We start from the raw sequence: 27,630 nt of genomic DNA, 5'->3' as shown, positions 1-27,630 counted from the left end.
TGCCGATGCAGGGGACGCGGGTTCGTGCCCCGGTCCGGGAAGATCCCACATGCCGCGGAGCGGCTGGGCCCGTGAGCCATGGCCGCTGAGCCTGCGCGTCCGGAGCCTGTGCTCCGCAGTGGGAGAGGCCACAACAGTGAGAGGCCCGCGTACCGCAAAACAAACAAACAAACAAACAAAAACATACTAAGTGAAAGCAGCTAGTCACTAAAGGCCACATACTATACAATCCCATTTATATGAAATTTCCAGAATCAGCAAATCCATGTCGGAAAATAGATCAGTGGTTGCAGGGGCCAGTGGGTGGGGAGAGGGTGGTGTGGGGGAGTCATGAGCTAAACGGCAGGGGGTTTCCTTTGGGATGATGAAAATGTGCTACAATTAGATGGTGAGAATGGTGGCAAAACTCTGTGACGGTGCTAAATACCATTGAATTGTATACTTTAAGCAGGTGGACTTTATGGGATGTAAATTATATCTCAGTAAAGCTGTTGAAAGCCAGAAGAGCGTGAAAGCTAAATGAATGGGGAACGAGCAAGCTGGATACTGACTGAGCTGGAAAACTGGGGTGAAGGCGGGTGTCCTGTGTGGGTTTTAAGAGGCTGTCTGTGGGGAGCTGGGCTGAAGGGATGGCTGGGGGTGGGAGGGGACATTGTAGGTCACAGAAGGAGCCGCTAACAGATGGAGCGCCTTAGGGGCCAGAGGCTAACACTTCAGATCCAGGGCAGCTGCCAGGCTCCGCCATCAACCAGAGCCTACAGGAGCATTCGGGGCAGGACACTTTTGAAAGCTGATGATGGCAGCAAAAAGAAGTTATTATCACAGAGATTAAAAGGCCTCAAGAAGACCCCAAATCCTGAGGCAAAGATGGGCACATTCAGCTAGTGCTGTAGCAAAAGCAGTGGCTAGAACGAGCATTATTTTTTTTTAAACCAGAAAACTGACCCTCTCTTTTTTTCTTTCTTTTTCAGACTATAGCCTTCGTTTTCCCTTGGTAAGTACAAAACTTTTAAAAAATTTTCTCTGATGTGTAGTTAACTAGCGAAAAAAAAAATGTTTGGGCTTTCAATGTTTGAGAAGTATTATCTTCTAGAGAAAGAAGGCCATATGGTCAGCGCGTTATATTTGAGTTTATGCCTTCACTGGCTTGAACAGGCTCATATCACACTTTTGGTTACGTCATTTTTTTTTTTTTTTTCGCGTTCAGAATCTGGCTCAGCTGCTCAGAATCCTGAAATGTATTGTTGAGAACACAATTCCCACACGCCTGCCCCTCACTGACTTGTCCTTACTTTTGAAAGGGCCTCGCCTTATCGCGGCGGCACACATTCGGGGACTGTTGGCGGCACAGTGGCGCATAATTGCATTGATGGTAATTGCTTCTTAAATTGATCTGCTGTGGGGAAAACTGCTGAAAAGGAGTTTTTCCAGATTGCACTTTTAGTGGGAAAAAATAAAAAAAAAACAACAGTGTTGGCATTCCATAATTTTTTACCTTTTGAGGCAATATTCCATGGCCTCCAGGTCCTAGTACTTAAAGAAACACCATCGCCTTTTTTGTGTTCGCTTAATCAACTTAATGTTGTCAAGTTTCCTAAGGAAACTGAGCGAAGACCATCTAAGAGGTTTTGAACTGGCTGCAGCCTGTGGGCAGGGAACGCATGGTCTGCCCTGGTAGGCGCGCACCTCTTGTGAGTGAACCAGGATGTGGGCCGCTGGGATGTTGCATTTCTCAAATGAAGCACCTTATTTGAAATACCTTGACTCTGTTAAGAATGAGTGGAAGGCTGACGGGTGGATTCTTTGGCCCCGGCTGGCCCCTCTTTTCGGGGGTGTGCCTTTCATTTGGGCATCAGTGCATATATGGTGATTCCTGGTGTGATCAAGGGCATTTTGGTTGTACAGACTGTTTCTCCTTATCTCAAAAAATGCTAAATATAGTCAAAGATTTATCAAGACAGAGAAGAGGAAAACTTCCACTTCCTACCTGCTCAACTGAGTTTGTTGTCCATGTTCTTTACCCTGTAATTATCGGATGTTGATGATTCCGAATGGCGCACTTTGCTTGGGCAAATGGTCACGGTGGGATCAAAGAGAAGGGTCATTACTGGAATAATATTACTGGGATGGAGGCTTACTTAGAGGAAGTCAGCAATGCCTTTGCCTCAGAAGCCCAAGTGAGAGGTCTTGCTCGCTCGTGTGGGTTGGGATGGATGTTAAACCTGCTGCCATCAAAAGCAGTGGATCCTGACCACGCTGAAATTAAACATTTGAGGGCAGGCCCCGCAGACTCATCTCCTTCCAAAATACAACGCGCAGGTTATGATGCGTTAGAAGTGTCTGACCTTTGCTTCCCTCAGCTCTCGACTCAGCACTGGCCCCTCCACCCCCAGGTGCCATCCACCTGCTCTAGGATTTCCTGGCCACTCTCAGCTGAGTGAGCCCATGACCTGTGCTTCTAGGGGCCCCTAGCCTCCAGTGTCTCAAACCAGCCCCACGTTCAGAAGTGCATGCCCCGTCCAAAGGCAGCTGAGCCTGTGTCCGGGAGGCGACTTCTGACCTCTGGTTCTATCACAGGTGCTTAGTAGCCACCAGCTTCAGGCAGCGTCTCTTCCACCTGGTCCCATCCTTTGCCTCCTTTGCAATAGGAAAGTAAAGTTGTGCTTAGGGAGCTGTGAGTCCTTAGACTAAGAGCGTTTCTGATTTCCAGAGTCTTTCTCTTCCACGTGAGGAAAGTGTGTTGGAAGCACGAACTCCCCAACTGTGGCTACCTTAGGCGCTGCCTGTGTTTGGAATTGAAGGTCTTTTAGCCCATGGCACGTTCACTGCCAAACATCTCAGAATCCTTCCAGAGCGTCAGGGTTTCAGCCAATAGAAAGGAATTTATTTTTAATTGGTGAGGTTGGAAACTTGCTTTTGAGTCAGTTAGAAGTAAATAACTAGGTCACCTTGGGCAGATGGGGAGAGAGTAAATGCCCTGAGGTTTGGCCACCCCAGGCCACCATCCACACTCGGTGCAGTGGCTCCAGAGGAGTGAACATGCCAGCGTCTCAGGTGTCAGCTCTTCCTAGGATTCTTGTGACATTTAAGTGAAATAACCCAAAGTCTAAGCGTTTAGTAAAATGGTTCTTGTCTACGTCATCAGAAAATGATGCAAATTGTTTCTGCTGTTTAAAGAAGGAATTTAATTGGGTAGTGATGTATTCGCTGTATTATAATGGATATTTAAAGGCATTTCCTTGTCTAGAAATAATCCCTGATCTTCCATTTAACAAAAGACACTCTGTGTTAATATTTGACTTTTTTTTTTTTAATTTATTTTTGGCTGCATTGGGTCTTCGTTGCTGCACGCGGGCTTTCTCTAGTTGTGGCGAGCGGGGGCTACTCTTCGTTGCAGTGCGCGGGCTTCTCATTGTGGTGGCTTCTCTTGTTGTGGAGCACAGGCTCTAGGCACGTGGGCTTCAGTAGTTGTGGCACGCAGGCTCAGTAGTTGTGGCACACGGGCTTAGTTGCTCCGCGGCATGTGGGATCCTCCCGGACCAGGGCTCGAACCCGTGTCCCCTTCATTGGCAGGCAGATTCTTATCCACTGCGCCACCAGGGAAGCCTGATATTTGACTTTAAAAAAAAAAAGTCAGTTTTAAACTGGAGGAAGAGGAGTCTTTTTAGTACAACCACCCATTCTCATATTTTTCTTCTTCTTTTTTTCAGTATCTAAAAATAGATTTGGGAAGTAATACTATAGTTCATATCGATCATCAGATACGACCAGAGTTCCCTCAGCTGGGGAATGCCTGCAACTCTGTGGGTCTCTGTTGCATAGCGTTCAAAAAATGCAGTGGAATTTCAGAATTAAGACTGTACGGAAGACACATAATTAAGGTTTAAATATTTTCTCCAGGCTCGTTGAGGTCTTACGTTGTTGTACCAAAGCGTATCCACCAGTAAGTGAAATTAAATGACGCTGCAGTTTGGCGATCTCACTTTGGTTCATGGAAATACCCAAGGAGTAAAAGAAAACCAAATTGAAGTGCTAATGTTAAATAACAGTGAATTTAATTTTAAGAGTAACTTAGAATATTCATTCACTAGCCTTGTCCTCTGTAAGGATCTAAGATTCCAACTCTATCAGTTTCAACGCATGTGATTTTCCTCTTCCAAGTCATTTTTCTTCTTTGGTGTTGGTCTGAACAGTCACCATGGTAGAGAGGCAAAAAATAAAGAACCTGAAGGTTTTTAAATCGACTGCAGGGGCCTTGTTCTCCCAGGGTGGGGTGAATACCCCAAGCATCTCTCTGCCCGTCTCAGCTGGGGTTGCATTTCTGTTGGTAGAACAGGTGCTCTATGTCCTGTCCTCGTTTCTGAATCTGTAGGAAGAACAGAGAAGCGTGATGGGCAGAGCACAGGAGATTTGAAAACTTTCTAAGAGATTCAATCCCTGTTTCCTTCCTTTGCCACGTTCTCGGGGTTTTATTAGCATGTGTGGACTGCGCGGGTTTCCTATCCAAGCAAAATGTGTTTCTCCCAACAACAAAGCAGTTATTCTCCCGCAAACTGAGAGTAGAAACTGACAGCCAGTTGGAAGAATGCCTTTGGATCTGATGGTGACAAACAGCTCAATCCCTCATTTATTTCCATTTCCATTTTCCCCCAGGAAAGTTTCAACATTCTTCCAAGAAGTACCTCCTAAAAGCGTCCAGTAAGTAATTGTTTGTCATATAGCAAAGGCATGGATGTTGAGCTGTCAGAGTTTCCATTTAGAGGAAACAGGAACATAGCTCTCCTGTATAAACGCGTGTCTCATCTCTGAGCTCCCAGCAGACCCAGTTCAGAGCTGGAATTGTTCTTCTTGAAATCCTGTTCCTGCTGACAGGAAAACATGGATTCTCGCAGGCCAGGATGGTTCCCCAGCGTCGTCCCCGTAGGACAAGAGGTAAAGGGAAACTGAAAGGGGAGCCTTTCTTGTCCCTTGGGATTTATGTCATGGTTTATTTTTATGTAATGTAACTCCTAAGATATTTAAAAATTGGGTTAAAGAATATTATCAGGACGCCTCCGTTAAATGCAACATTGGCACGCACTTTGGTTAACTTTGTGCAGCCCTGGGCAGGAAATCTGGTACTCATGCTTCAGGAAACTGTTCAGTGCACCGCGGCTCGGCCAGGTGGTGCCTGGGGATGGTACAGAGGAACGGTCTGCTTTGGGGCTGCTAGGAAACCGAGTAAGGCTCACTTTTTAGGGAAACAATCCCCAACTATTGTTGGGGCCCTGGGTTGCCTGGATGACACATCAAAATCCCACCCATTTTAAGTTGGACATTTTCTATTTTTATAATCAAAACCGCCCTCTTAATTTTCCTTAGCAACTAGATTTGTGAAGTGGCATTTCAGTTAAAAGTGACTCACTGAGAAAGTGGGAGGTACCTAGGTGGCCGGGTAGCAAGCTGGTTTTCCAGGAGCTGGTGTCTGGGTTCACGAGGGCGGGGCCAGGAGTCTGGGGCCAAGGTTGTCCCGTCTGTGTAGCTGACGTTGTAGGGACAGATGGCATCGTCAGCTGCAGATCTGTGCCGACTGCCTGGCTAAAGGCAGCGTTCACACTGGGGAAAGAAGACAAGATGTTTATAAACCCGTTGGGTGTGTGACTTACAGAGAACGTTCTCAGACCCATTGGGCCACAGAGTCAGGAAGGAGTCCTGCTACCACAGGGAAGGGTCACAGACCAGCCCCCACTGGATATGGCACCTCGCCCCCAGCTGCAGTCCCATCCACGGGGGACGTCCCTTTGTGAATCGGGACATTCAGCCAGCAGGAGACTCGGTGCTTTCTGTTTCAAAATTGCCAATCGGGAGTGACTTTTTAAAGACTGCTTATTGCGATGCAGAGTTTGCTATAAACTATTTAAAATGTTGGGAAAGGAAAGGTCCCTGTGGAATTGCTGAACAAAAATGTGTCACATAATGGTTTCTCTGAGTAGCTTCTCTCCTTTTTTTGAATCGAAATGAACATAATCTAAAACCAGAACTTGGATTCGTGTTATTTCATGATGGGGACTGATGGAATTCTAGCAACCTTTAAAAAATATGTTGACGGTATTCAACTGATTTCAGACAACTCTCCCAAGACTGATCTGCTCTCAGAAATGGTACAGATTTTGTGTTCAGGTCTTACCTATATGTAAATATGTTTAAAGCTGCCGTGTTGCTGCTGAGAAGTTAATTCTTTTTAAAAACGTCACGTTGCTGGAAATTATGATCTGCAAAAGCAGGACTTGATCTATTTCCTGTTTGGCCGGATAACGTCGTAAATGCCTTATGCTGAAAACCTAAATGGCATTGCTGGTAACTCACGTGCGTTCATCGTCCTCTTTGGGCCTCATTGACACCTGGGCGCAGTCTAGGTGTGCGTTCTCACCTCCGCCATAAAGATGGGGCGACAGAGACTTGGGCAGGCATGGAGGGGTGAGAGTACAGTGGGAAGGGGCTCACAGGTCCCCGTGTTCCCTGCACTGAGCCCAGGTTCCTCTCAAACCTCAAAACCAGTCAGGTCTCATGACCACCTCCAAAGGTAAGGTGCAGACCTGCCAAAAAAAAAAAAACAAAAAACCACCCAACAACGCATTTTCCATTACGGAAAATGTGATTTTTCTGTTATGAAAGTAGCAGAGCTCATTACTAACTAAGAACATATCCTGTGGATTCTGCAAACAGTTTTCTGGTAAATAATTATATTTGGGAACACTTTCATGATCGCCTAAGTCGATCTTGGCCAGGGTTCCAAACTATTTCCTCGTGTTATCTGCTGACCGAATCCAGTTTTCTAATCTCTTCCCACACGCTTGCCAGGCTTCCTTTCGGCGTGGCCAGGAGTCTGTCCATTCACTCGCCCAGCGTTTATCAGGTGTCTCCTGCAGGCTTCTGACTGTGCCACCAGGTCTTGAAAAATGCAGCAGGAGATCGTATAGTTCTGATATCAGGAAATATTGCCTGCGGGGTGGATATTTGAGTCCTTTCTTTAGCAGTTCTGATTGTGTGTTCTGCGCAGTAGCCTAGAAAAGGATTGGTCAGAAATCAAGTTTAGTTGTAGAAAGCTGAATGACTTGGACGTGTCCCTTCATGCCCTGAGTCACACCTTCTTTGTTTAAAACATAAAGAGCCCTGTGAGGACTTTTTAAAGGTCCCTTTATGACATAAAGTTCTGTGATCGAGGGCAATGCTTCTCTGGATTTTGAGTTAACAGCAGAAATGCCCCTCAAGTAACCACTGCTGCGTATCCTCCGTGTTTGGGGGCTGTCACCTTCATTGCTTTCCCTTCTGAGATGAAATTTGTACATTGTGATGTAGAGATTTTATGATCTTTGCTTTGAAAAGGAAGCCGCTGTGTGGGTGCTTTCTCGTCCCTTCTCTCTCTTATTTGTATTTGCTCTCCTGCTGCCCTCCAAAAGAAGCAGGAACCTGTAAAAGAGGGTTTTATTCCTGGAAAACAATATTGGAAAAGCAATCTTCTTCTTTCTGTGATGGTGCTTACATATATGCGGGAAGTAAAAGCTGGGAATCCGTGGGTTTTGATTTTAAAACTTAAGCAGATACATTAGTTAACAAAACAAAGGTCCTTTCTCCACTGTTTTGCAATCCATGCTGGCAAAGGGTTCTGGGAGCCTGCTATGGTGTATTTTACCTGAAGAACTGATGGACGGGGAAGGTGAGTTGCTTAATCTCATCAGATACCATGGAAACCCCAGTACCACTCTGCTCCCCTCTTGTGAGAGTCCTCCAAAAACAATCCCAGCTGCAAAGTGTGTGTTGCTGAGATGAAGTTGGAGATCCCGAAAGCACACAACGTGAGCGTGATCAGGTTCAGAGGCATCACTCTTTCCAGGATCTATTTTTGGCTTCCTTCCAATGTGAAGCCAACCCGACATTCTGTTGTGCTGTTTCCCGCTGTGGGTGGATTTATTTAATTTTTCATGAGTGATTCACTACCCATGGCTGTATGTTTTCCTCCTGTGCAGCTGAGGATTAAGTCATGTTTCCTTTTAAAAATTATTTTTGATAGAATCTGAGCCATGTGGCACTCAGAGGGTTTGAGACTAAGGGACACAGTAGTATCACTAAGACAAGGCGCTTAGCTTCCCCGGGCTCTTACAAAATGGCAGTGATGGTGTCACCCTGTGACTGGGATGTTCTCCCCCAGAGGGGACTGCGTCTTATCAAACAGCCAAAAACATCTCTCTCTATAAAAATGTTTTTGTAAGTTGTGTGATTTTTTTAAACATTTTTTTTCACTTTGCAACAAATCCATTCCACTTGGAACGCCACGTGGTAGGTAGGATTCCCTAACAGAAAGCCTAGTAACAGAATCAGTTTCCATGCAGGTCCACGCTTTTCCCCCCGAGTGGCCTCTGTCTGCCTGGCTGGGTTCTAGTAACCCCCCTGTGTCCATCACCTTAAGTGACAGTAGCTCTGGACCGCAGAGCTGTTCTGCTCCCGTCTCAGGCTCAGTCCTTGCCAGACTGTTTCCACTCAGCGGCATCTCAGCCCTGCTCCTTGAGATGCATGAGGAGTGAAGATCATCTGTCTTTACCATGAGGCACTCCCTCCTGGCCCGAGCACAGACCAGGGATCCTCCAGAGAAGCAGTCCAGGCGCCTGCCCTGCGCCCAGGGCTTCCAGCGTCAGATCTCCACAGTGCTGCCTGACAAGATGGGTGAGCACCAGAATGGCAAATGCAGGGACCAGAAAGGTCCGGAGGCAGCAGGAGACGGTACAAATCAGAGAAGAATAACAAAGGAAGATGAGGATGCGGCGGGAGGGCAGGTGGGCAGCTCTGTGGAGTCAGTCCAACCAAACAGCATGACCAGAAAAGGAACAGAGGAGGGGCCGGCCTAGGGGTCAGAGGCTCGCCGTCTCTCCCGACTGGCTGGGTGGCTTTAATCAAGTCGCCCACCTCCTAAGAGCACTGTCTCCTTAATCGCCCACCTCTGGAAGGCTCCGGCATTCTTTCCATCCAAGATGGGACCCCAGGAGATAGCAAAATTCTAGTACAACATTAATAGCACAAAAAGTCATCTGTGTTCTGGGTGAGGACACTGGAAAGTGCAAGAGGCCATGGCTGGGGGGTTGCTTTTCTTTAGGGACGATCTGCCTTTAACCAACATCCTAGGTTCAGGCTCAGGGCTTCCCCGAGCTGTTTCCCTGCAAAAGAGACACCCCTTCATCAGGGTGGCTGCTCCCGGGCCTGGTAAAGCTCAGGAAAACCAGCTTCGCTGAGAGCCAAACTGCAGGCCTGGAGCAGGAACCTCCAAGGCTCCATCCGTGTGTAGGTGCACCACTGTCAGACCTTCAGCTACCACACCAGACATCCAGGTACCGCGCCCGAAATCCACACAGCATGTCGGAAATCCAAATACTGTGCGGGAAACCCAAGGACCTGGTCAGAAAATCAAGAACTGTATCTGGGCCTTTGTAATGATGGTACAAATGGGAGTCTTCATTTTCACCAGACCATGGTGAGCCCTTTCTGAAATTCATTTTAGAGATTAAAAAATTTAACTTTTATTTCAGCTGGGCTGTAACACTCCTTATTAAAAAAACTGTGTCTGTTGTATATATCACAGTGTCCCTGGCGAATCTGAAAAAAATGTTGAAATTGACCCTAATCACAGAACCCAGTGGGCTTGACTGAGGGTGAACAGATGATCGAGGAAACGGTTCCTTGAAATTTCTACACCAGATTCTGGGAAAGTCAGAGAACCATATCAGTGGTGTCTGAGAAATCGTGGCAGTGCTCTCCAAAAATCCACAGGAAAGGGTTTCCTTCAAGGGTATGGTTAAGAGAGAATTAAATACTAATCTTGAGGAATGAAAAGTCAAATTCAGAGAATGGTCTGATGGCATAGGACTGCCTGTTCAGCTTTAGAAAATGCATATTTAAAAATATAAAACTTCTGTTTTCTACTTTTTCCCATGATTTATGTAATGTGTGACACTTAACGTGAAACTAATGCTTGATTGGATCCTTGCAGAGGGACAGAGAACAATGGATTTGGCCCTCATGGCTGCCTGTGACATGTAGGGGCGTGCCAGCTCCTGGAGGACAGCAAATGTCCTAATTCAAATCCCCAGGGGTGGCCTGGCACCTAGCAGACCTCCGCATACAGTGGATGAATGAGTAAATGAATGAATGGACTGAGGGAGAGTGGGGAGCGAGGCAATTAGCAGAAAGAAAACAGCATTTTGCCTTCTCCGCAGCGCCTGGGGCGGCACTTAGCAAGACCAGGGCCACCTACAGAAGATGCCAGATTGCTTGTTCAAAAAGCAGGAAAAAAGCTTTCTCCTTTCTTCCGTGGTCTCTGGACCTGCCAGAGTGTTTTATACCTTCCACTTAATGTCATGCTCCCTGGGGGTATGGGGATTCTCTCAGGCAGTAGATACCCTCAGAGATGCCTGGCACCTGCCCTGGAACTTGGCAGGTGGCGTTTGCGTATCAGGGGCCAAAAATGGACCTTTAGGAACCAGTCCTGGGAAGGGGGCAGAAGGTGTGAGTCGAGGCCCCAAGCCCCTGGCAGGATGCAGAATTGTTCCGTCAGACTTCACTTGCCAAACACAAATTCAGAGATAAAATTCTTCCAAGTTCAAGAAAGTGTCTGCAGCATTAAGCCCCAGGCCGTGAGCCCCTTCTGAGTCTCTGGTCTCAGACCCTGAAGCAGGCTCTGGTGTGAGAAATGGTGGTCAGAGCACTGGAATGTTCCCCCGGGGCATTTTGCGATAAAGGATTTCACCCGCCCCCCCCTCCCTGGGAACATGATCTATTTCCAGCTAGATCTTTACTTCTCCCTGCTTCCATCATTAGTTTCTGGAAAGGTCTCCCCCCCACCCCCGCCACCGCCAGCGCTGCCAGCCCTCCGTATCTGACCCCCAATCCCAGGTGACTTTCTGCCACCCTGTTTCGATTTCTTTATATTGTTGTGGAAACGCTCACTACTCTTTGGAACGGCCATATTCACCCACTCTCTCCCCTTCTAGAACGTAGGCCCTGTGAGGACAGGGATCGTGTCCCTCTGTCCCTGCACACAGGTGCTGGCACGTGAATGAATGAATATGCTTTAATACTCCTGACACTGCTTTAGCTCCATTTTGGAGCAAGAGGGATATAAATAAACAAATGAAGGCAATTAACACCCCCAAGATTTCCAGTAAATCCCCCAGGATTTCTTCTGTCTAACACCAGACTGGCTTCAGTGATTTCTTTCACAGGTGAGGCTGAGCTGGTATTGTTTTCTCTTGTGCCTGCATGGCAGGTGTCAAATGGGCATGCTGGTACTTCTGGCCCACTTTTTGCCTGAACTCGGGGGAAAGCAGTGTTCCAGGTGTGCACTGGTCCCCAAACCAGGCCACAACTACATGTTTCAACTCCATTTGGGTTTTTTTTTTTTTTTTTTTTTTTTTTGCAGTACGCGGGCCTCTCACTGCTGTGGCCTCTCCCGTTGCGGAGCACAGGCTCCGGACGCGCAGGCCCAGTGGCCGTGGCTCACGGGCACAGCCGCTCCGCGGCGTGTGGGATCTTCCTGGACCGGGGCACGAACCCGTGTCCCCTGCATCGGCAGGTGGACTCTCAACCACTGCACCACCAGGGAAGCCCTCCATTTGGGTTTTTAATGGCAGTTCTCTTACCCACCCCTGCACTCATTTTAGGCAGATTCCTAAGAGCTAAGGGGTATGCTTTCCAATCAAAGCCACCTACACGCCTTGAAATTCCTTGTCTTGAAAGGGATGTGCTTTAGGTCAATCAATTAAAGGTGTAGTGTAACATGAGGACCTGCCACCCACCAAAGGTTTTATACACCAAGGAGAATGACCGAGGTTCAAGCCCCGCACAGCACAGGGCTGAGCGGTGGGGAGTGACAGCGGGACCCAGCTCTCAGAGCAGCCCCAGGACACAGGGGGAGAGGCGGGCGGGGCTAGGCACCTGGATTCGGAGAGCTCTCACTGCCCGGGACCCCTAATTATCACCTTCCTACACCAAGCTGCTGGTCGCAGCCTTACCCTCCCACCAGTCCTGGGGGAATAGGTGACATGGGTAACTGAAGAAAATACAAGGAAATTAGGTGAAAAAGACCTGAATGTGCAAAATAAGTCATGCTAGCCTGAACTGCCCCTGCGGTGTGGAGTAGGATAGGATCCGGAATTAACAGAGTTATTTGTAATGAGGTGGATGGACCTAGAGTCTGTCATACAGAGTGAAGAAAGTCAGAAAGAGAAAAACAAATACCGTATGCTAACACAGATATATGGAATTTAAGAAAAAAAAATGTCATGAAGAACCTAGGGTAAGACAGGAATAAGGACACAGACCTACTAGAGAATGGACTCGAGGATATGGGGAGGGGGAAGGGTAAGCTGTGACAAAGCGAGAGAGAGGCATGGACATATATACACTACCAAACGTAAAATAGATAGCTAGTGGGAAGAAGCTGCATAGCACAGGGAGATCAGCTCGGTGCTTTGTGACCACCTAGAGGGGTGGGATAGGGAGGGTGGGAGGGAGGGAGGGAGGGAGGGAGACGCAAGAGGGAAGAGATATGGGAACATATGTGTATGTATAACTGATTCACTTTGTTACAAAGCAGAAACTAACACACCATTGTAAAGCAATTATACTCCAGTAAAGAGGTAAAAAAAAATAAAATAAAAAAACAAAACAAAAAAAACCCAGTGTATTTTGTGTTATCCCTCAGGGGGGTTGGTCAGAACCCCCTGAATTTCAGGCAGGTAAGCTTTTAGCACTTTTGCAGCCCACTGTCATAGAAGGAGTTACATTCAGAAGCCGAGTCTCACCACATCGCTGTATTTTTAGAGAGTGAGAGCGCTATCCCCTCCACGACCCACAGCCCTCATGAGCCCTGCAGCCTGGACCTCGGACTCGGCTCTGTGACATCCCGGAAGCTCCTGGCTGCAGGGGCCTTCCTCCTTGCTGCCTGAGCTTCAGACACGTTGAGTAAGAGGCAAAGCACACCATCTCTCCAGGGAAATGGATGGAGCAAAATCCAGGAAAACAAAAACAAGGGAACTGCCTATAGCCAAGTGGGTTGGTATATCTCACGAGTAGACTTGGTGCCTCTCAAAATCTCCTTATCCTCAGAACTCAGAGCACCTTAAGCCAGGAGCCATGCTTGGGCTTCTCCTCTCTGAGAAGGATGACTTCGGATCTGTGTGGCTGGGGGTTGAATACTGGGGTCATCCTGGCTCCTGGGAAAGGCTGCGGAGAGTTCTCTGCTCTGATGGAAGGTGGTACCACGGGATCGATGCTGAGGGCAGAGTGATTCTTCCTGGTGTGTAAAACCTATGATTGATAACAGGCTCTCATCTCCGACTGCATCTTCAGTTGACTGATTTAAACATAGCCCTTTTCAAGGCACGGGATTTCAAGGCCGGTAGGCGGCTTTGCTTGGTGGGCATAGCCCTTGAATCTTGAAATACATCAGAACTGGATGGAGCTATTTTTCTCCCTCTGAAGCAGAGGAGGTTAGGTCATGGTGGTCCCTCTCCAGGAGGAGAGGGTGCAGCCCGGGGGCTTGCCAGAATGTGGGTGTCGCAGCCCGGAGGCCAAGTTCAGGGTGTCGCAGCCCGGAGGCCAAGTTCAATCACCAGGGGCTGCCTGACAACCAGTGAGTCCTGTGCTTTGTAGGGCCTCCATGTGAAGGACTTAGGTCCCAGAGGCCCCTAAATTCTCAGGGTCTGTGGATCCGGAATAGCACCACAGAACTACTGGTACTCAGCTGATGGCCCAGAGCCTGGAGGCAGGGTTTGGAACCGGACGGTACCCAAGGCTTCTGTAGTTTCATAGATAGATTGTTATTGCATAGATTGTCTATTGCATAGATAGATTGCAATAGATTGTTATAAACACCTATGAAATCCCCTGTTTTCCAATGATGCTGCAGTATTTGATTAATGCTTCTGGATGACATCACAGGATGACTGAAGCAAGCACTGCTTGGAGTTGTGGTGAATTTGCCGAGCATGAGAGGAAAATTGTCAGGTCAGGAGCCTAATCATTTTTAACTTGTCTCATTTGGCATTCTGTCTGTGTTTACACTCAGGCTACACACTGGGGAAAAAAAAATCCCAGACCACCTTGAACGAAATGGTTTTGACCTCTATTTCTAAAATGTGTGTTAGCATGAAACAGGGAGCTTTCTCTGAGGGTTCAGCAAGCAATCTCCTCCACCTGCTTCTGTCTTAGCTGCCAACCTTGGGTATTAGAGTGCCAGGTTTCTCTGGGAAAATTCATGTCATGGACATCTTGTTGCCAGGAAGCGCACCATTCACTTTTCATCTCAAGATGATGTAAAGTCTCACATGTTATTCCCAGTGTGGATGCGGAGCAGTGAATGATGTCTAATTGTGTGGAAGGGGGAGAGCTCCTCTAAGAAGCTCCTCTAAGAAGGATGCAGTGTCGGAAGCTTCCGTCGCTCCGCAACATTGTAACTTAACTTCTGTTTCACCAAAGGCAGTTAATTGGGCTGAAGACTCTCGTGCATATGATAGTAGAGAGAGGGGAATATCTTCAACCTGCCCTGATAAAAACATTGCTTCCACTGTAGAAAATAAACCCCTAGGAGAAGATTGCGGATGGGGGCAGGCTGCATGCTGCATACCAGGGGGTGGCATGTGGAGGGAGATAGTGGTTCCCCCATTTCTCCTGCATTATACTAACTTCAGATAAAGTCTATTCAAATTGCTCAGGATTCTAACCATACAAACTCCAGCTTAAGGATTTTTTTTTTTTTCCAGAACATCAGCACTGGAGGCTTCCCCAGGTTTTGTTTCTTTTCCATTATGGATTATTACAAGTCAGTGGGTCCCCCTCCATTCAGCACACCCCCCACCTCTCAGCGGCCACCCTCCGCCTCATTTCGTGTCCAAGCTGAGCTCAGGAAGACCCTTCTTTCCCCTGAAGGAGGAGTCAGAGAGGTGCAGAGATGGCTCAGACCACACACACTCAGGCTGTGTACTCACACACCCAGGCTGAGGCACCCTGGCTGCTGGGAATCACTCTGAACGTTACAGCCATCCTCCCTCCCTCCCTCCTTTCTTCTTTTCTCCCTTCCTTCCTTCCTTCCTCCCTTCCTTTCTTTCTTTCTTTCCCAGTGCACAGTGAAAAAGGCACACAAAGCAGAAAAAAAGCACTAAGGGTCTTAAAATATAAAGCTTGTTCCTTTCTTCCACAGCCTCTCTCGACTTGCCCTGGTGGTGTTTTTTTGCTATTTTTTAAATTAATTTTTTATTGAAGTTTAGTTGATTTACAGTGTGTTAAGTTCTGCTGTACAAAGTGATTTAGTTATACATATATATACATTCTTTTTTTTTAAACATCTTTATTGGAGTATAATTGCTTTACACTGTTGTGTTAGTGTCTGCTGTATAACAAAGTGAATCAGCTATACGTATACATACATCCCCATATCTCCTCCCTCTTGCGTCTCCCTCCCTCCCACCCTCCCTATCCCACCCCTCTAGGTGGACACAAAGCACTGAGCTGATCTCCCTGTGCTATGCGGCTACTTCCCACTAGCTAGCTATTTTACATTTGGTAGTGTGTACATATATATCCATTCTTTTTAAATATTCTTTTCCATTATGGTTCATCATAGTATATTGAATATAGTTCCCTGTGCTATACAGTAGGACCTTGCTGTTTATCCATTTAATTTTATTTATTTATTTATTTTGGGCTGTGTTGAGTCTTCGTTGCTGCGCGCGGGCTTTCTCTAGTTGCGGCAAGCAGGGGCTACTGTTTGCTGCAGTGTGCGGGCTTCTCACTGCGGTGGCTTCTCTTGTTGCAGAGCACGGGCTCTAGAGAGCAGGCTCAGTAGTTGTGGCTCGCGGTCTTAGTTGCTCCGCGGCATGTGGGATGTTCTCGGATTGGCAGGAGGATTCTTAACCACTGCGCCTCCAGGGAAGTCCCTATCCATTTCATATGTAATAGTTTGCATCTGTTAATCCCAAACTCCCACGCCGTCCCTCCCCCACCTCCTCCCCCTCATTTCTTTATGAAGTGGGAGTTGTGAGAAGTGTGTCTATTCATCGCTGCAGCCTCAGTTTCTTAGGCCCCCACGGCATTCTTTCCTACGTGGAGAGAGTTCTCTTTCTGTCCCTAAAACAACAAGCTTCTCAGCTTTGAGCCTGGCCAATCTTAGTGTCATGGCAAAAACAGAAATGGAAAAAGGCAAAAGAAAACAAACACCAAACAAATAGAGTGTCGGAAGGAAAAAAGACCAGAGTGCACAGGTAACATGAGTTCAACTCAGGTTAACTTAATGAATTGGGGCCAAACTTAGATTTGGCATTTTCCTTGAAGTTTGGCTTTGGTAAATGACCTACCTGCCTTTTCCAAAATGTGACCTCTGAAATCCAATCCCGGTGATTTGATTTCTCCCCTTTCGATGAACACTGTGGTGTCAGGAGTGCAAGCTGGCTCTCAAGACCATTTGCAGTAGGAGGTAAGGACAGCCGGCTGCTCACCCTGAGCGTCCAGATAAATTTTGTGTTTGCTCAAAAGGAAACGTGGTGAAGTCCGTGTGCTCCAAAGGAAGGCTCCCACCTGCCATTTTCCTGGCCATCTCCCATTTCCCTCCTCTGCTTTGGGGCTGTCACGCGGTGGACACCCCTCCCACAATCTGGAGTCAGGGCTAGAGCCTCAGAGAACCAGCATCTCTGAGTTCAAAGTGAGTTCCGCACTTGAACGGTTCATGCTCAGGAAATCAGGGCTTAAAGACTGAAAAGTCAAATCAGTAGTTTCATTTATTTAAGCTTCACAGGTTAGAGACCTCAGGAATTAATAAATAAGTACATGGACATGTATTAGTGTGCAGTTGTGTGTCTACTAGTTACAAGTAAAAGTAAGATAGGAGAGTTTAAGAATGAATACGGCAGAGGTTCAGTTAACATAAACTCCCAACAATAAAAATGTACACTTCCTCATTTCTAGTCGTATTACTTTTGCCTTTTTTTTTTTTTTTGCATTCAAGAAACATTTGTTGAGTACCAGTGTAAGTAGATTCAGGCAACTAATTGCTTTGCATCTTTTTTTTTCCCATTTTTTAAAATTTATTTTTTATTTTTATTGAAGTAAAGTTGATTTACAATGTTGTGTTAGTTTCAGGTGTACAGCAAAGTGATTAAGTTTTTTATATATAATTCTTTTTCAGATTCTTTTCCATTATGGATTATTACAAGATGTTGAACGTAGTTCCCTGTGTTATACAGTAGGTCCTTATTGTTTATTTTATATACAGTAGTGTGATCTGCTCATCCTAAACTCCTTACTTTTGCTTTTTGAAAAGCATTTCTCAAGTCATTGGAAATAGTAAGAAATCTCTCCTTAAGTTAATGAAGGGAAACAAATAAGAAATTTTTGGATGTGTCCTCTTGTTGTTTGAGATCTTGCTGCGCACGTGGGTGCTGGCACACACAGACGCTTTCGGCCGTCCGCATCCGTCACCACCGTGAGATGAAGATGAGTTCAATTAACTAAGTTTTACGCAGCCAGGTGTTCGTTTTCCGAAAAAACCCGTGCAGGGTGATACAAATGGTTTGATTTAAGTGTGTGGCGTGACTGCATCGGGAAGCAGTGGAACCCCAGCAGCGATACTGCAGCATCACCATGGCAACCGGTGGAAATAATGGCCCCCTTCGGGAATAAAAGAGATCTCAAATCCTGTTGCAGGCGAGTAGCATTGGCTGTCTGCCGTAGAGATGGTTTCTGATGATTGTTTCAGAAATTACTTATCAACAGAAAATGAACGAGAAGTGGCGTTTTCAGAAAATGAATGGATTTACAGGCAACTAACGTGCTCATCTCAGGCACCCAGGAAGGCAGGGTGGCGATCTATTCCGTGCGCGCCGCTATTCCAGTAGCTGCTGGAAGCCTGGTCACTGGCCCTGCCACACAGAACACGTCTGTAGGGCTGTTGTCGACCTGTGCTTCTTTTATAGGCTTTCCACTTCGGTCTGGATTTTTTTGCTTTATTGGAGGCAGAAATAATTGGGAATTCAGTGAAAGAGAATATGACTACCTAGCACAGTCCTTGGTAGACAGGAAGCACTTTGTAAACAGTGCTTCACATCACATTCTCAGGACGAAATGAAAGTGCCTGGGGCTGGTCGGAGGAATTGATAGTATTGACAACAACGACAGCAGCAGAGGTGACACGTAGCAAACCATCCTCGAGACGTTGGGTGCCGCTTTGGTGCGTTTATGTCGGTGCTCCTTCCTGAAGATGTGCAACTGGTCAGACTTGTCTGCACAGCCTTTTGCCTCGTGCACTGATAACCATGTCCATGGGAAAGGCACTTTCTTTATGAAGGGGCCACACTTCCAGGGATACAGCTTGACCCACAGAATGTGAGATAAAGAAGCTCCGTAAAAAAAAAAAACAAAAACTTCCACTTTAATGCAAGAGAAGGAGAACTTGGTGAGAACAAGCAGCTCGGCAGCTTCGGTTTTTCAGATAACAGACTTGAGAGTAACACTTGGGAGTCCGTTTCCCTTTTTATTTTAGGAAGTGCTCTAGAGAGAAAACAGAGATCTTTCTGCTATAAGAAGTTCTCTCTTCAAAGCAGCATCATGCCCGGAATAGAATTTTCTCTTAGAATTTTCTCTAAGCTAAGTGGAAAACTCTAGAATAAAAGATTTTTACCTTTAAAGCCTATTTGGGGGAAAGGCTCGCATCATACGTGTGTGGAAGAGTTTTCCTGCACGTTTTTTTCACTTTCAATTTAGTTTTGCCTTGAAAGAATTCGGGGGAAAGGATAACATTAGTGGTAATTTTTATTTGGAAACTGAATCTGAAGCATGCCGGACTCGTGATCTTGCCATGTCTGTGCTTGCTGTCTCTGGGCTGTGAACCCCGCTTGTCCTGGGCGCTGGGTGTTTTCCCTTCCTCTGCCTTTTCAAGCGCAGTGCACCGGAGGGTTTTGATGACCCAGCTGGGACCGCCGACTGCAGCAGCCAGCAGCTGGGTTGTCTTGCTTCCAGCAGCCAAACTGCTTCTCTGCCACCTTTCTTCCTGATTTATTTTAAACTTAAAAAAAAAAAAAAGGAAAAAAGGGCACTCCACCACTGCAAATTATACATTTATTTGCAAGTGTTGATTTCAACTAGAGATGAGCCCTCTCTCCTGACACTTTTTCCCCTGCTGGATTTTGGGCTCTGGTTTCTGATGACATAGTCTGGGTACTGCAGCCACTAGCCTCAGAAGGAGAATTACAGAGGGAATCCCCGCGTAAATTACGTATTGCCTTTTGCATCAGTAGCCTGCTTGGAAATGTTCAAACTGTCAACCGGCGAGACTCCAGTGCTGTGGACATGGGTTTGAATGAGTTGATCACCTAGGGGCTGTTCAGAAAGCCATGCTCTGTAAGTATCTGGGGATGCACAACACAGACGGGAAAAGGGATTTCTGGAATGTTCTTTATGTCGCTGGTTTTGGTTGGGAGAAAAATGCATTTTCCAACAGCTTTTAAAATGTAATATCTAATGTTGCCTCTCACTGTTAATTTAAGAATGTCACAGCGCTTCTATTCTTGGTCAAGGTTGTGTGTGAGCTTATGCGACCAGCTTGTGAAATGTAACATCCGTGCAGGTGGTGGGTGAGCAGTTTTTACAAACGATTGGTGCAGATTTTCTGTCTTCCTATGCGTTAAATTGCTATTTAACATATAAGTATTCTCTTTCACTTAAAATATAATATCTAAATGTTCTTTAAGCAAAGAGAACGTGCTTAAGATTTTGGACATGCATCTTTCAGCTAACGTGGAAATTATAAAGACATTTTAGGAAATATTTGACATGAAAGCTGACTAACCAATTAAAAAATGGGAGGAAGAGATTTTCTTCTCGCTGTTTTCTTTCTTTCCTTCCTTCCTCCCTCCGTCTTTCTTTTCCTCTCTCTCTCCCTTCCTTCCTTCCTTTCTTTCAATTTCTTTCTTTCTTTCTTTCTTTCTTTTTCTTTTTCTTTCTTTCTTTCTCTCTCTCTTTCTCTCTTTCTTTCTCTCTTTCTCTCTCTCTGTCACCTTCTTTCCCTCCTTCCTTCCTTCCCCCCTTCCTTCCTTCCTTCCTTCTTTTTCTCTGTCTCTCTCTTTCTTTTTCTTCCTGCCTTCTTTCTCTCTTTTTTCTCCTACTGCTACAGTTAAGGCTGTATCATTTTGTAATTGCACCTGTTCTCACAGTGACTGTATGTTTGATAGATGCTCAGATTACTTTCAGTTGCTAATGCTGCTCTGTGGGTAACTCAGACACAACTGCCTTTGAACTACTTTGGATACATATGGTGAGAACAGGCTTCCTGCTGAGAAAAAAACATTAGGTTGCTTCCTACGAGGTGGTTCATTTAATCAGTTTATCCTGGAACGTCAGTCTTTCCCAGCAAAGTAGAGGGAACCCTTCCAGGCTCTGTACACTCCTGGAGGGATGGCCGTTCATCCCAGTGTTGCCATAAGGACTGCACCTGCTCGCTCACTCGGGACCAAGCCTCTGGCGGCGCCTGTGCCCGGTGGCTGGAAACTGCCGTGCCAGGGCCGGCCTTCTCCCCGGGAGCCCCGTTAGAAGGGCACCCCTGTGCATGTGGGCCCCCAGAAACATCATGAATGAAAAACTTCATAGCACTTTGCCTCTTAGGTGAAAGTGCGTCCCTTACCTTCCAGCCAACTTAGGTGCCGTCTGGCTGTTCGTCACTAAAGAGAAGTGTGTGTGTGTGTGTGTGTGTGTGTGTGTGTTTGCGTGCGCTGTGTATGGGGCAGCACACAGAAAAGAGCAAGGGACCACTTCTCTGGGAGTTGGAAGCTAAGAGCATCCAGTCATAAAGTCCTGTTCTTTCACACTGAGTGGCGTGGGTTTTGGCGTCCTGGAAAAAGGCTCATGGTTAGGAGAACCTGAGCTGTTGTTCCCACGGTACCTTATCCCAATAAGGCACAGGGTGAATTTTGCACGATTTTTCTGCCTTTTGATGTGATTTAAATCCACCTACTCCCAGTATGGCTTTGGGGGCTGTGAGGTGGCCTGGGGTAGCTCCCACTCTGTCCCCCAGATCCTGGGTGGGCTCAGGGCCCCGCTCCGTAACACAGGCAGACTAAGGACTGCGCCTTCCGTTTCCTGCCCCTGGGGACCTCCCGGGGGCGCTGAGGGAGATAACGTATGGGAAAGTTCTCAGAACCAGGAACACACGGAGTCTGTGAAAGTCAGCCCCTGCTGAGTAGGGCCGCCACGCGGCAGCTTGACGTTCCTCTGTAATAAGGGGTCTAAGGGCTGAAGGGCTTACGGTCTCACCTGCTTTCCCCTCCCCCTGGCCCCCCTAAATAAACTCCCTCATTCATGTTTCAGGAAGAGCGCCCCTCCTGTCTGATGTCCGGAGGGCTGGCCACTGCCTCGGGACTTCAGTTACAGTCTGTGACCCCTGGGCAGGCACACTCCAGCCCTCGCCCCCTCCCTAATCCAGAGCCGTGTGTCTGCTGAGCAGAAAGCTGAGCTGTAACAGAGTGTGAGTGTCCCCCCCGCGTTGGACCGCACCTCTGTTTGCTTACCTGAGCTGCGGGGAAGCTGCGGGAGGGAGCCCGTCCTGGGAACAGGTGATGAAGGTTCCTGTTTGCAGGAAGTTTGTGTAAAGGTGGCCCCCCGTGCAGGAGGGCTCCAGAGGTACCAGGGCAGAGAGAGAGTACTCTTCAGGAGGAAGCAGGGGTGGGGATCACTCTGCTTCAGTGCCCCAGCGATTGCAAGGGGGGGTCCGAGGAGGGAAGACGCAGCAGTGGGCGCGTTGGCCGGAAGAGCGGAGAAAGCGGAGACCTCAGAACCCAGGAAGGCAGGGCTGCTGCTTCTCTGCTCACTGTCGTCGTCCCTGCTCCTGGCATCCTGCCTGGCGCATAGCAGGTGTTCGCGCAGTTGCTTCTACATAAACGAACATGAGCTGGTGAACGAAGCAACCTCAGTTGGTTCTGCAGTACTTGGGGGTGATACGTCTTATGTGTGATGTGTTTTGCCTCCCTACAAACAGGCATGCGTAGCTACGTAGTTTGAAGTATGGAAAAGTGTTGCAAGAGCCTTTGGATCAGAGGCTGGGTTGAAATCCTGCCCTGTCACTTCCTTGCTTTGAGACTTCGGGAGTGACTTGAGCTGTGGAAGGTGGTACCTTCCTCTTCAGTGGCTGAGGGACTGAGATGAGATGATTCCTGTAAAGCGCTCAGCAAACTGCCTGGCCCCGAACAGCCTCTGTAGAGCATCACTGTTATTATTATTTCTTCCTTCATATTCTCCTAATTGCACTGGGTAGCAGTCATTTGTATTTCTTTGGGAAACACATTTAAAAAGTCAGCCACGGGCTTCCCTGGTGGCGCAGTGTTTGAGAGTCCACCTGCTGATGCAGGGGACACGGGTTCGTGCCCCGGTCCGGGAAGATCCCACATGCCGCGGAGCGGCTGGGCCCGTGAGCCGTGGCCGCTGACCCTGCGCGTCCGGAGCCTGTGCTCCGCAATGGGAGAGGCCACAGCAGTGAGAGGCCCGCGTACCGCAAAAAAAAAAAAAAAAAAAAAAAAGTCAACCACGCTCGGGGGAAACAAACTTTCAAAAATGTTTTCTAATGTGTTAAAGAAAATATTTTCTCTGTCGATTTTAAAAGCAGCATAATACTGAGGCAGTTTTTAAGTCTAAAATAATCTTAAATAGCTGGAAGTTAAAAGTGCATTTCTACTCCATCCGTTTATGGCTGTTCACACGCAGACATAAGGTGCTGGGGTTCTGCCAGGGTTTTAAAATTAGAGCAAAGGAAATGGGACCCAACTTAATTAGTATAAATGTTGCCGTGTGACTTCTAATAATGAGTGTAATTTGCAATGCATGCTCACCATGTAATTTAGCACAATGGGACCCACGGAATGTAGGACTAGTATTTAATCAAGAGAAATGATTAATGCAGAAAGGGATGAAGTTTGGAGATCGGAATCCTGTATAGAAGCCGTGCGTGCCCACTGGGATATTCCGCCTGTAGCACCATTTCCAACACCCCTTCCGGCCCCACCCCAGAGGAAGCTGCGTCAGCTACTGAGCTGTGTGACTCTGGCAAGTTACTCAGTGTTTCTGCGCCTCAGTTTCCTCATCTGTGAAGTGGGGACAACAGTGGTCCCAATCTCTTATTGTTGCCGTGGAGATTAAATGAGTGGACAATGGAAAGCCCTGGGTATGCAGCACTCAACCAGTGTCTCGCCGACTCTCACTTTTGTGACTGTTGTCATTCATGACGATCTTGGATGCCGGGCTGGGGAGGGTGGCTTTTATCCCAAAGTACAGTATGGGGTGGTCCTGGGATGCTCTGTCTTTATTGAGGTAAAATTCACATCACCTAAAACTAACCATTTTAAAGAGTAAAAATCAATGGCATTTAGTACATTCAGTGTTGTGCCGCTATTGTGCCTACCTAGTTCAACACGTTTTCATCACCCCAGAAGGAACCCTCTGTACCCCTTAAGCGGACGATCCCCATTTCCCCCTCGCCCAAGTCCCTTGGGATCACGAATCTGCTTTCTGTCTCTATTGTTGGTGTATTCTGGTATTTCATAGAAAAATGAAATCAGACATTATGTGAGCTTTTTGTCTGGTCTCTTTCGCTTACCATTATGTTTTTGAGGGTCACCCAGGCGGTAGCAGGTGTCAGTGCTTCCTTCCTTTTCATGGCTGCCCTAATATCCCATCGTACGGACATGCCGCAGTTCCATTTAGTTTGTCCATTCATCAGTTGATGGACGTTTGGGTCGTCTTTTGCCTTTTGACTATTGTGAAGCATGTTGCTGTGAATAGTGGTGTACAAGTCATCATACTCCTGTTTTAAGTTTTTTGGATATATACCTAGGAGTGGAATTACTGGGGATAGAGTAGTTCTGTGTTGAATTGTTGGAGGGATTCCCCCAGACTGTCTTCCACAGCAGCCGCACCGTTTTGCGTTCCCACCAGTGGAGTATGAGATTCCCGTTCCTCCCCCCATCCTCGCCAACACTTGTTATTTTCTATTTTTTTTTAAAGTTTAGTCATCTTAGTGGGCATGAGTGGTATGTTATTGTGGTTTTGTTTCTGTTCACGTTTCCCTAACGATTAGTGATGTCGAGCATCTTTTCATGTGCTTGTTGGTCATTTGTGTATCTTCTTTGGAGAAATATCTATGTAAGTTCTTTGTTTTTTAATTGGGTTATTTGTCTTTCTGTCCTTGAGTGGTAAGGGCCCTTCATATATGCTGGATACTAGATCCTTATCAGAAACATAATTTGCAAATACTTTTTCCCATTCTGGAAGGTGTCTTTTCATTTTCTTGCTAATACCCTTTGATGCACAAAAGTCCTGAGATGGTTTTAGGTGGAAACAGAACATAGCAGTGAACAATTCTGAATCATGAAGGGAGAAATTCTTCCCTTCTTCATCCCCTTCCAGTCTTTCTCGTGCTCAAAGCGGGGAGAGGCTCAGTTTGATGCTACTGTGTCTTCAACACCTTCACACATCTTTTAGCAGAAAGAGAACAGGCTTTGGCCCAAGAGCTTTCCACGGGGCCAGTGTTTAGCAAGAATTGCTTCCCCTTCTCTACTGAGCTGATTGTCAAGATCATCACTATATATGGCTAGCGATGCTGGTTTTCCCATTTACGCTAATGACGAAGCGTTTCCTTTTAAAGCAGCCGCATAGCACAGGGAGATCAGCTCCGTGCTTTGTGTCCACCTAGAGGGGTGGGAGGGAGGCTCAAGAGGGAGGAGATACGGGGATATACGACGTATGTGTGTAGCTGATTCACTTTGTTATACAGCAGAAACTAACACACCATTGTAAAGCAATTATACTCCAATAAAGATGTTAAAAATTTAAAACAAAGCGTTTCCTTTTAAATACATGTATTTGGTTTTTTTAGGAAAATGAGTGAATGATGAGACAAAGCTTGTGATGGTGATGAGAGGATACAGATGCGTGGGAACTGCCTGAAGGTCCCTGGGCACAGAGGAGGGGTGGGTGGGACCACCCATCTGGGGATGGGGTGCAGGGTGGACCGCAGGTACCAGGCTGAGCGGGCATGGGAGGGCCACCTGGCTGCCACCACGGCCTCCCTGGGGTGTCCTGGGGGGTGTACCTGGCCCCGCTCTTTCTGGTTCCTCACTTAATCCTGATGACTGCCCGGTGTGGTGAAGAAGGTCTTGACCTTCAGGGTGAAGAGACAGAGCAAGCGAAAAGTGGGCAAGTCGACTGTGAGAAGAATGTGGAAGGTTGGGGACTGATGGATGTAGGGGATGAGCAGGAAGGAGGTCTGGAAGGACCTGGAAGGATCTGGAAGGATCCCACAGCCAGTGAAGGGGGAAGACGGGCAGACAGGGAACTAGAGGCATTTTAGAAATCTCTTCACAACTTTCTTAGCTCAGCGTCTGTATCCATTTCCTACGGTTGCTGTAGGAAATGAACACAAACTCAGTCACTTAAACAATAGATACGATTCTCCCACAGATTTGGAGGCTGGAACTCTGAAATCAAGGTGTCAGGAAGGCCCTGTTTCCTTTGAAGGCTCCAGGGGAGGTTCCTTGCTTGCCTCTTCCAGCTTTTATGGTTCCTGGTGATCCTTGGCGAGCTTTGACTTGTGGCTGCATCACTTCAATCTCTGCTTCCGTCTTCACATGGTGTTTTAGGGGAAAAAAACAGCCTTTCTTTCCTCCTATGTGTCTCCTTCACGTCTACACAGAACGCTTCACTACTGACACTTCTGGTCCCAAAACATGTGGAGGTTTTCTCCCACCAAGCAATTCTCCGTGACACCAGCTGGGCATCCTACAATTTAACTGGATTCTAACATCATCTGAAAATAGCATCAGATCCCACAGATGAAGGGATCCCTCCCACGAGATTGCTGCCCCTTCAGCACCTGTGCTTCTGACCGAGCGGCTCTAAACTGAAGGTTCCCACAATCCCTTCCTCGGGTTCAGTTAATTTGCTAGGGCAGCTCACAGAACTCAGGAAACACATCTCCCAGTTTATTAAAGGATGCGATAAAGGATACAGATGAACAGCCAGATGAAGAGATACACAGGACAAGGTCTGGGAGGCTCCTGGGCGCAGGAGCCTCTGTCCCCGTGGAGTTGGGGTGCGTCACCCTCCCTCTACATGGATGTGTTCACCCACCTGGAAGCTCTCCGAACCCTGTACTATTGTGATTTGTATGGACTCTTCAGCAGGCACGAGCAATCATTAACTCCGTTTCTAGCTCCTCTCCCTTCTCAAGAGAATGGGGCGGGGGGTAGGGGCGTGGGCAGGGCTGAAAACGTCAAGCTTCTAATCATGACTTGGTGTTTCTTGTGACCAGCCCCCATCCAGGAGCTCCCCCAGAGTTGCCTCATTAGAGCAAAAGACATTCCCATCACCCAGGCCATTCAAAGCATTTTAGGAGCCCTGTGCCAGGAACCAGGAGGAAGATCAGATGTATATTGCATGTTATAAATCACAGTGTCACACGTCCTTCTCTGTGTGTGTCTCTCCTCTTCTAATAAGGACACCACTCATTAGATTTAGGGCGCACCCTAATCCATTATGACCTCATCTTAACGAATTACATCTGCAAAGACGCTGTTTCCAAATAGGTCACATTCGGAGGTTCCAGGTGGACAGGAATTTGGGGGGAGCACAATTCAGCGCACTGTGGCATCTGTTGCTTGTCCTTTTCCGCTGCAGATCTTGGGAGTGGTAACGATACTATTGGGCTTCCTAAGACCAAAGGGAGTCCCTGGACCTTCTCTCTGGAGCTCAGTTAGGGTCAGCACCCTCGGGGTCCCTGGGCATGATTTCACAGACCAAGGAGAAAGCAGACTCTCACAGGCAAAGGTCAATCTGAGCACAAGAATTTTACACACTTCTAGGAGCCCCTTAGGTACTTAACTAACTTTGACTTGAAAATCACTGCTTAATTTTAAGCCTGTTTCCTCCCATCTGAGCCACAGAGAAGTCGGGAAGTGTAGTCTTTCAAGCTTGCTGCGTCGTTACACAGCTTCTAGAAGCAAACCGGCAATGGAGCGGTATTGATGCTCTGTCGATACAGAGTTGCGTCTTTATTGAAAACTTTCCTGCATGGAGTCGGAAGACACCTGATCAGTACCCTGGTCCTTTCTTTCCATCTGGGTGACTTTGCCAGACCTGGGATACAGCAGGAAGGCGATCAGCAGGCCTTTGGGTGGATTAAAATAAAGAAGGAAGCCTCCCTCGGGGAATTGAAAGGCCCGCACCCCCGGGCCCCCATGACTGTGCCAAAGCCCTGTGAAAGGCTCCTTCACCAGAAAAAAGCCTTCTGGGTGGCTCCGCCCTAAAGCATTCTCCTCCTTCTCATCATCGGCATTCAAATAAAAGGATGCTCTTTGCTCAAGAGACTCCCCTCTGACACAGCCAGGTCCAGTGTCGCTTAAAGCGGCCAGACTCTGCTTGGCCTCAGCGTTTCTAAACACACTTGAATAAACTCAAATTCTCAGGGCCTGTTTCCTATTTTCCTGTTACCTGACTTCCTAGCAGATTGGGACATCCATTTCCTTTGAGGTTTCTTTTCTTCCTTTTTTGGAGTAACAGAACAAGGAATCTCTC

General features: G+C 47.2%; 1 protein-coding gene across 7 annotated transcripts in view; it reads left to right on the top strand.

Moving 5' to 3' along the window:
- PTPRE (protein tyrosine phosphatase receptor type E) overlaps positions 1–27,630 on the top strand; it is a 167,316-nt gene that overhangs the window by 66,884 nt on the left and 72,802 nt on the right. For 3 of the 7 annotated variants that reach the window (XM_070043833.1, XM_070043832.1, XM_060286026.2), the window contains exon 2: positions 972–994. The gene's annotated coding sequence lies outside the window, so the exon portion shown is untranslated. Of the gene's footprint in view, positions 1–971; positions 995–4,653; positions 4,699–4,820; positions 4,933–17,916; positions 19,417–27,630 lie in introns of those variants that run through there. The other 4 variants (XM_060286028.2, XM_060286029.2, XM_060286025.2 and 1 more) reach the window with 4 other exon arrangements.

Source organism: Globicephala melas, chromosome 16 (assembly GCF_963455315.2).
Source record: "Globicephala melas chromosome 16, mGloMel1.2, whole genome shotgun sequence".
NCBI lineage: Eukaryota > Metazoa > Chordata > Mammalia > Artiodactyla > Delphinidae > Globicephala > Globicephala melas.
This window is presented reverse-complemented; position numbering and strand designations above follow the sequence as displayed.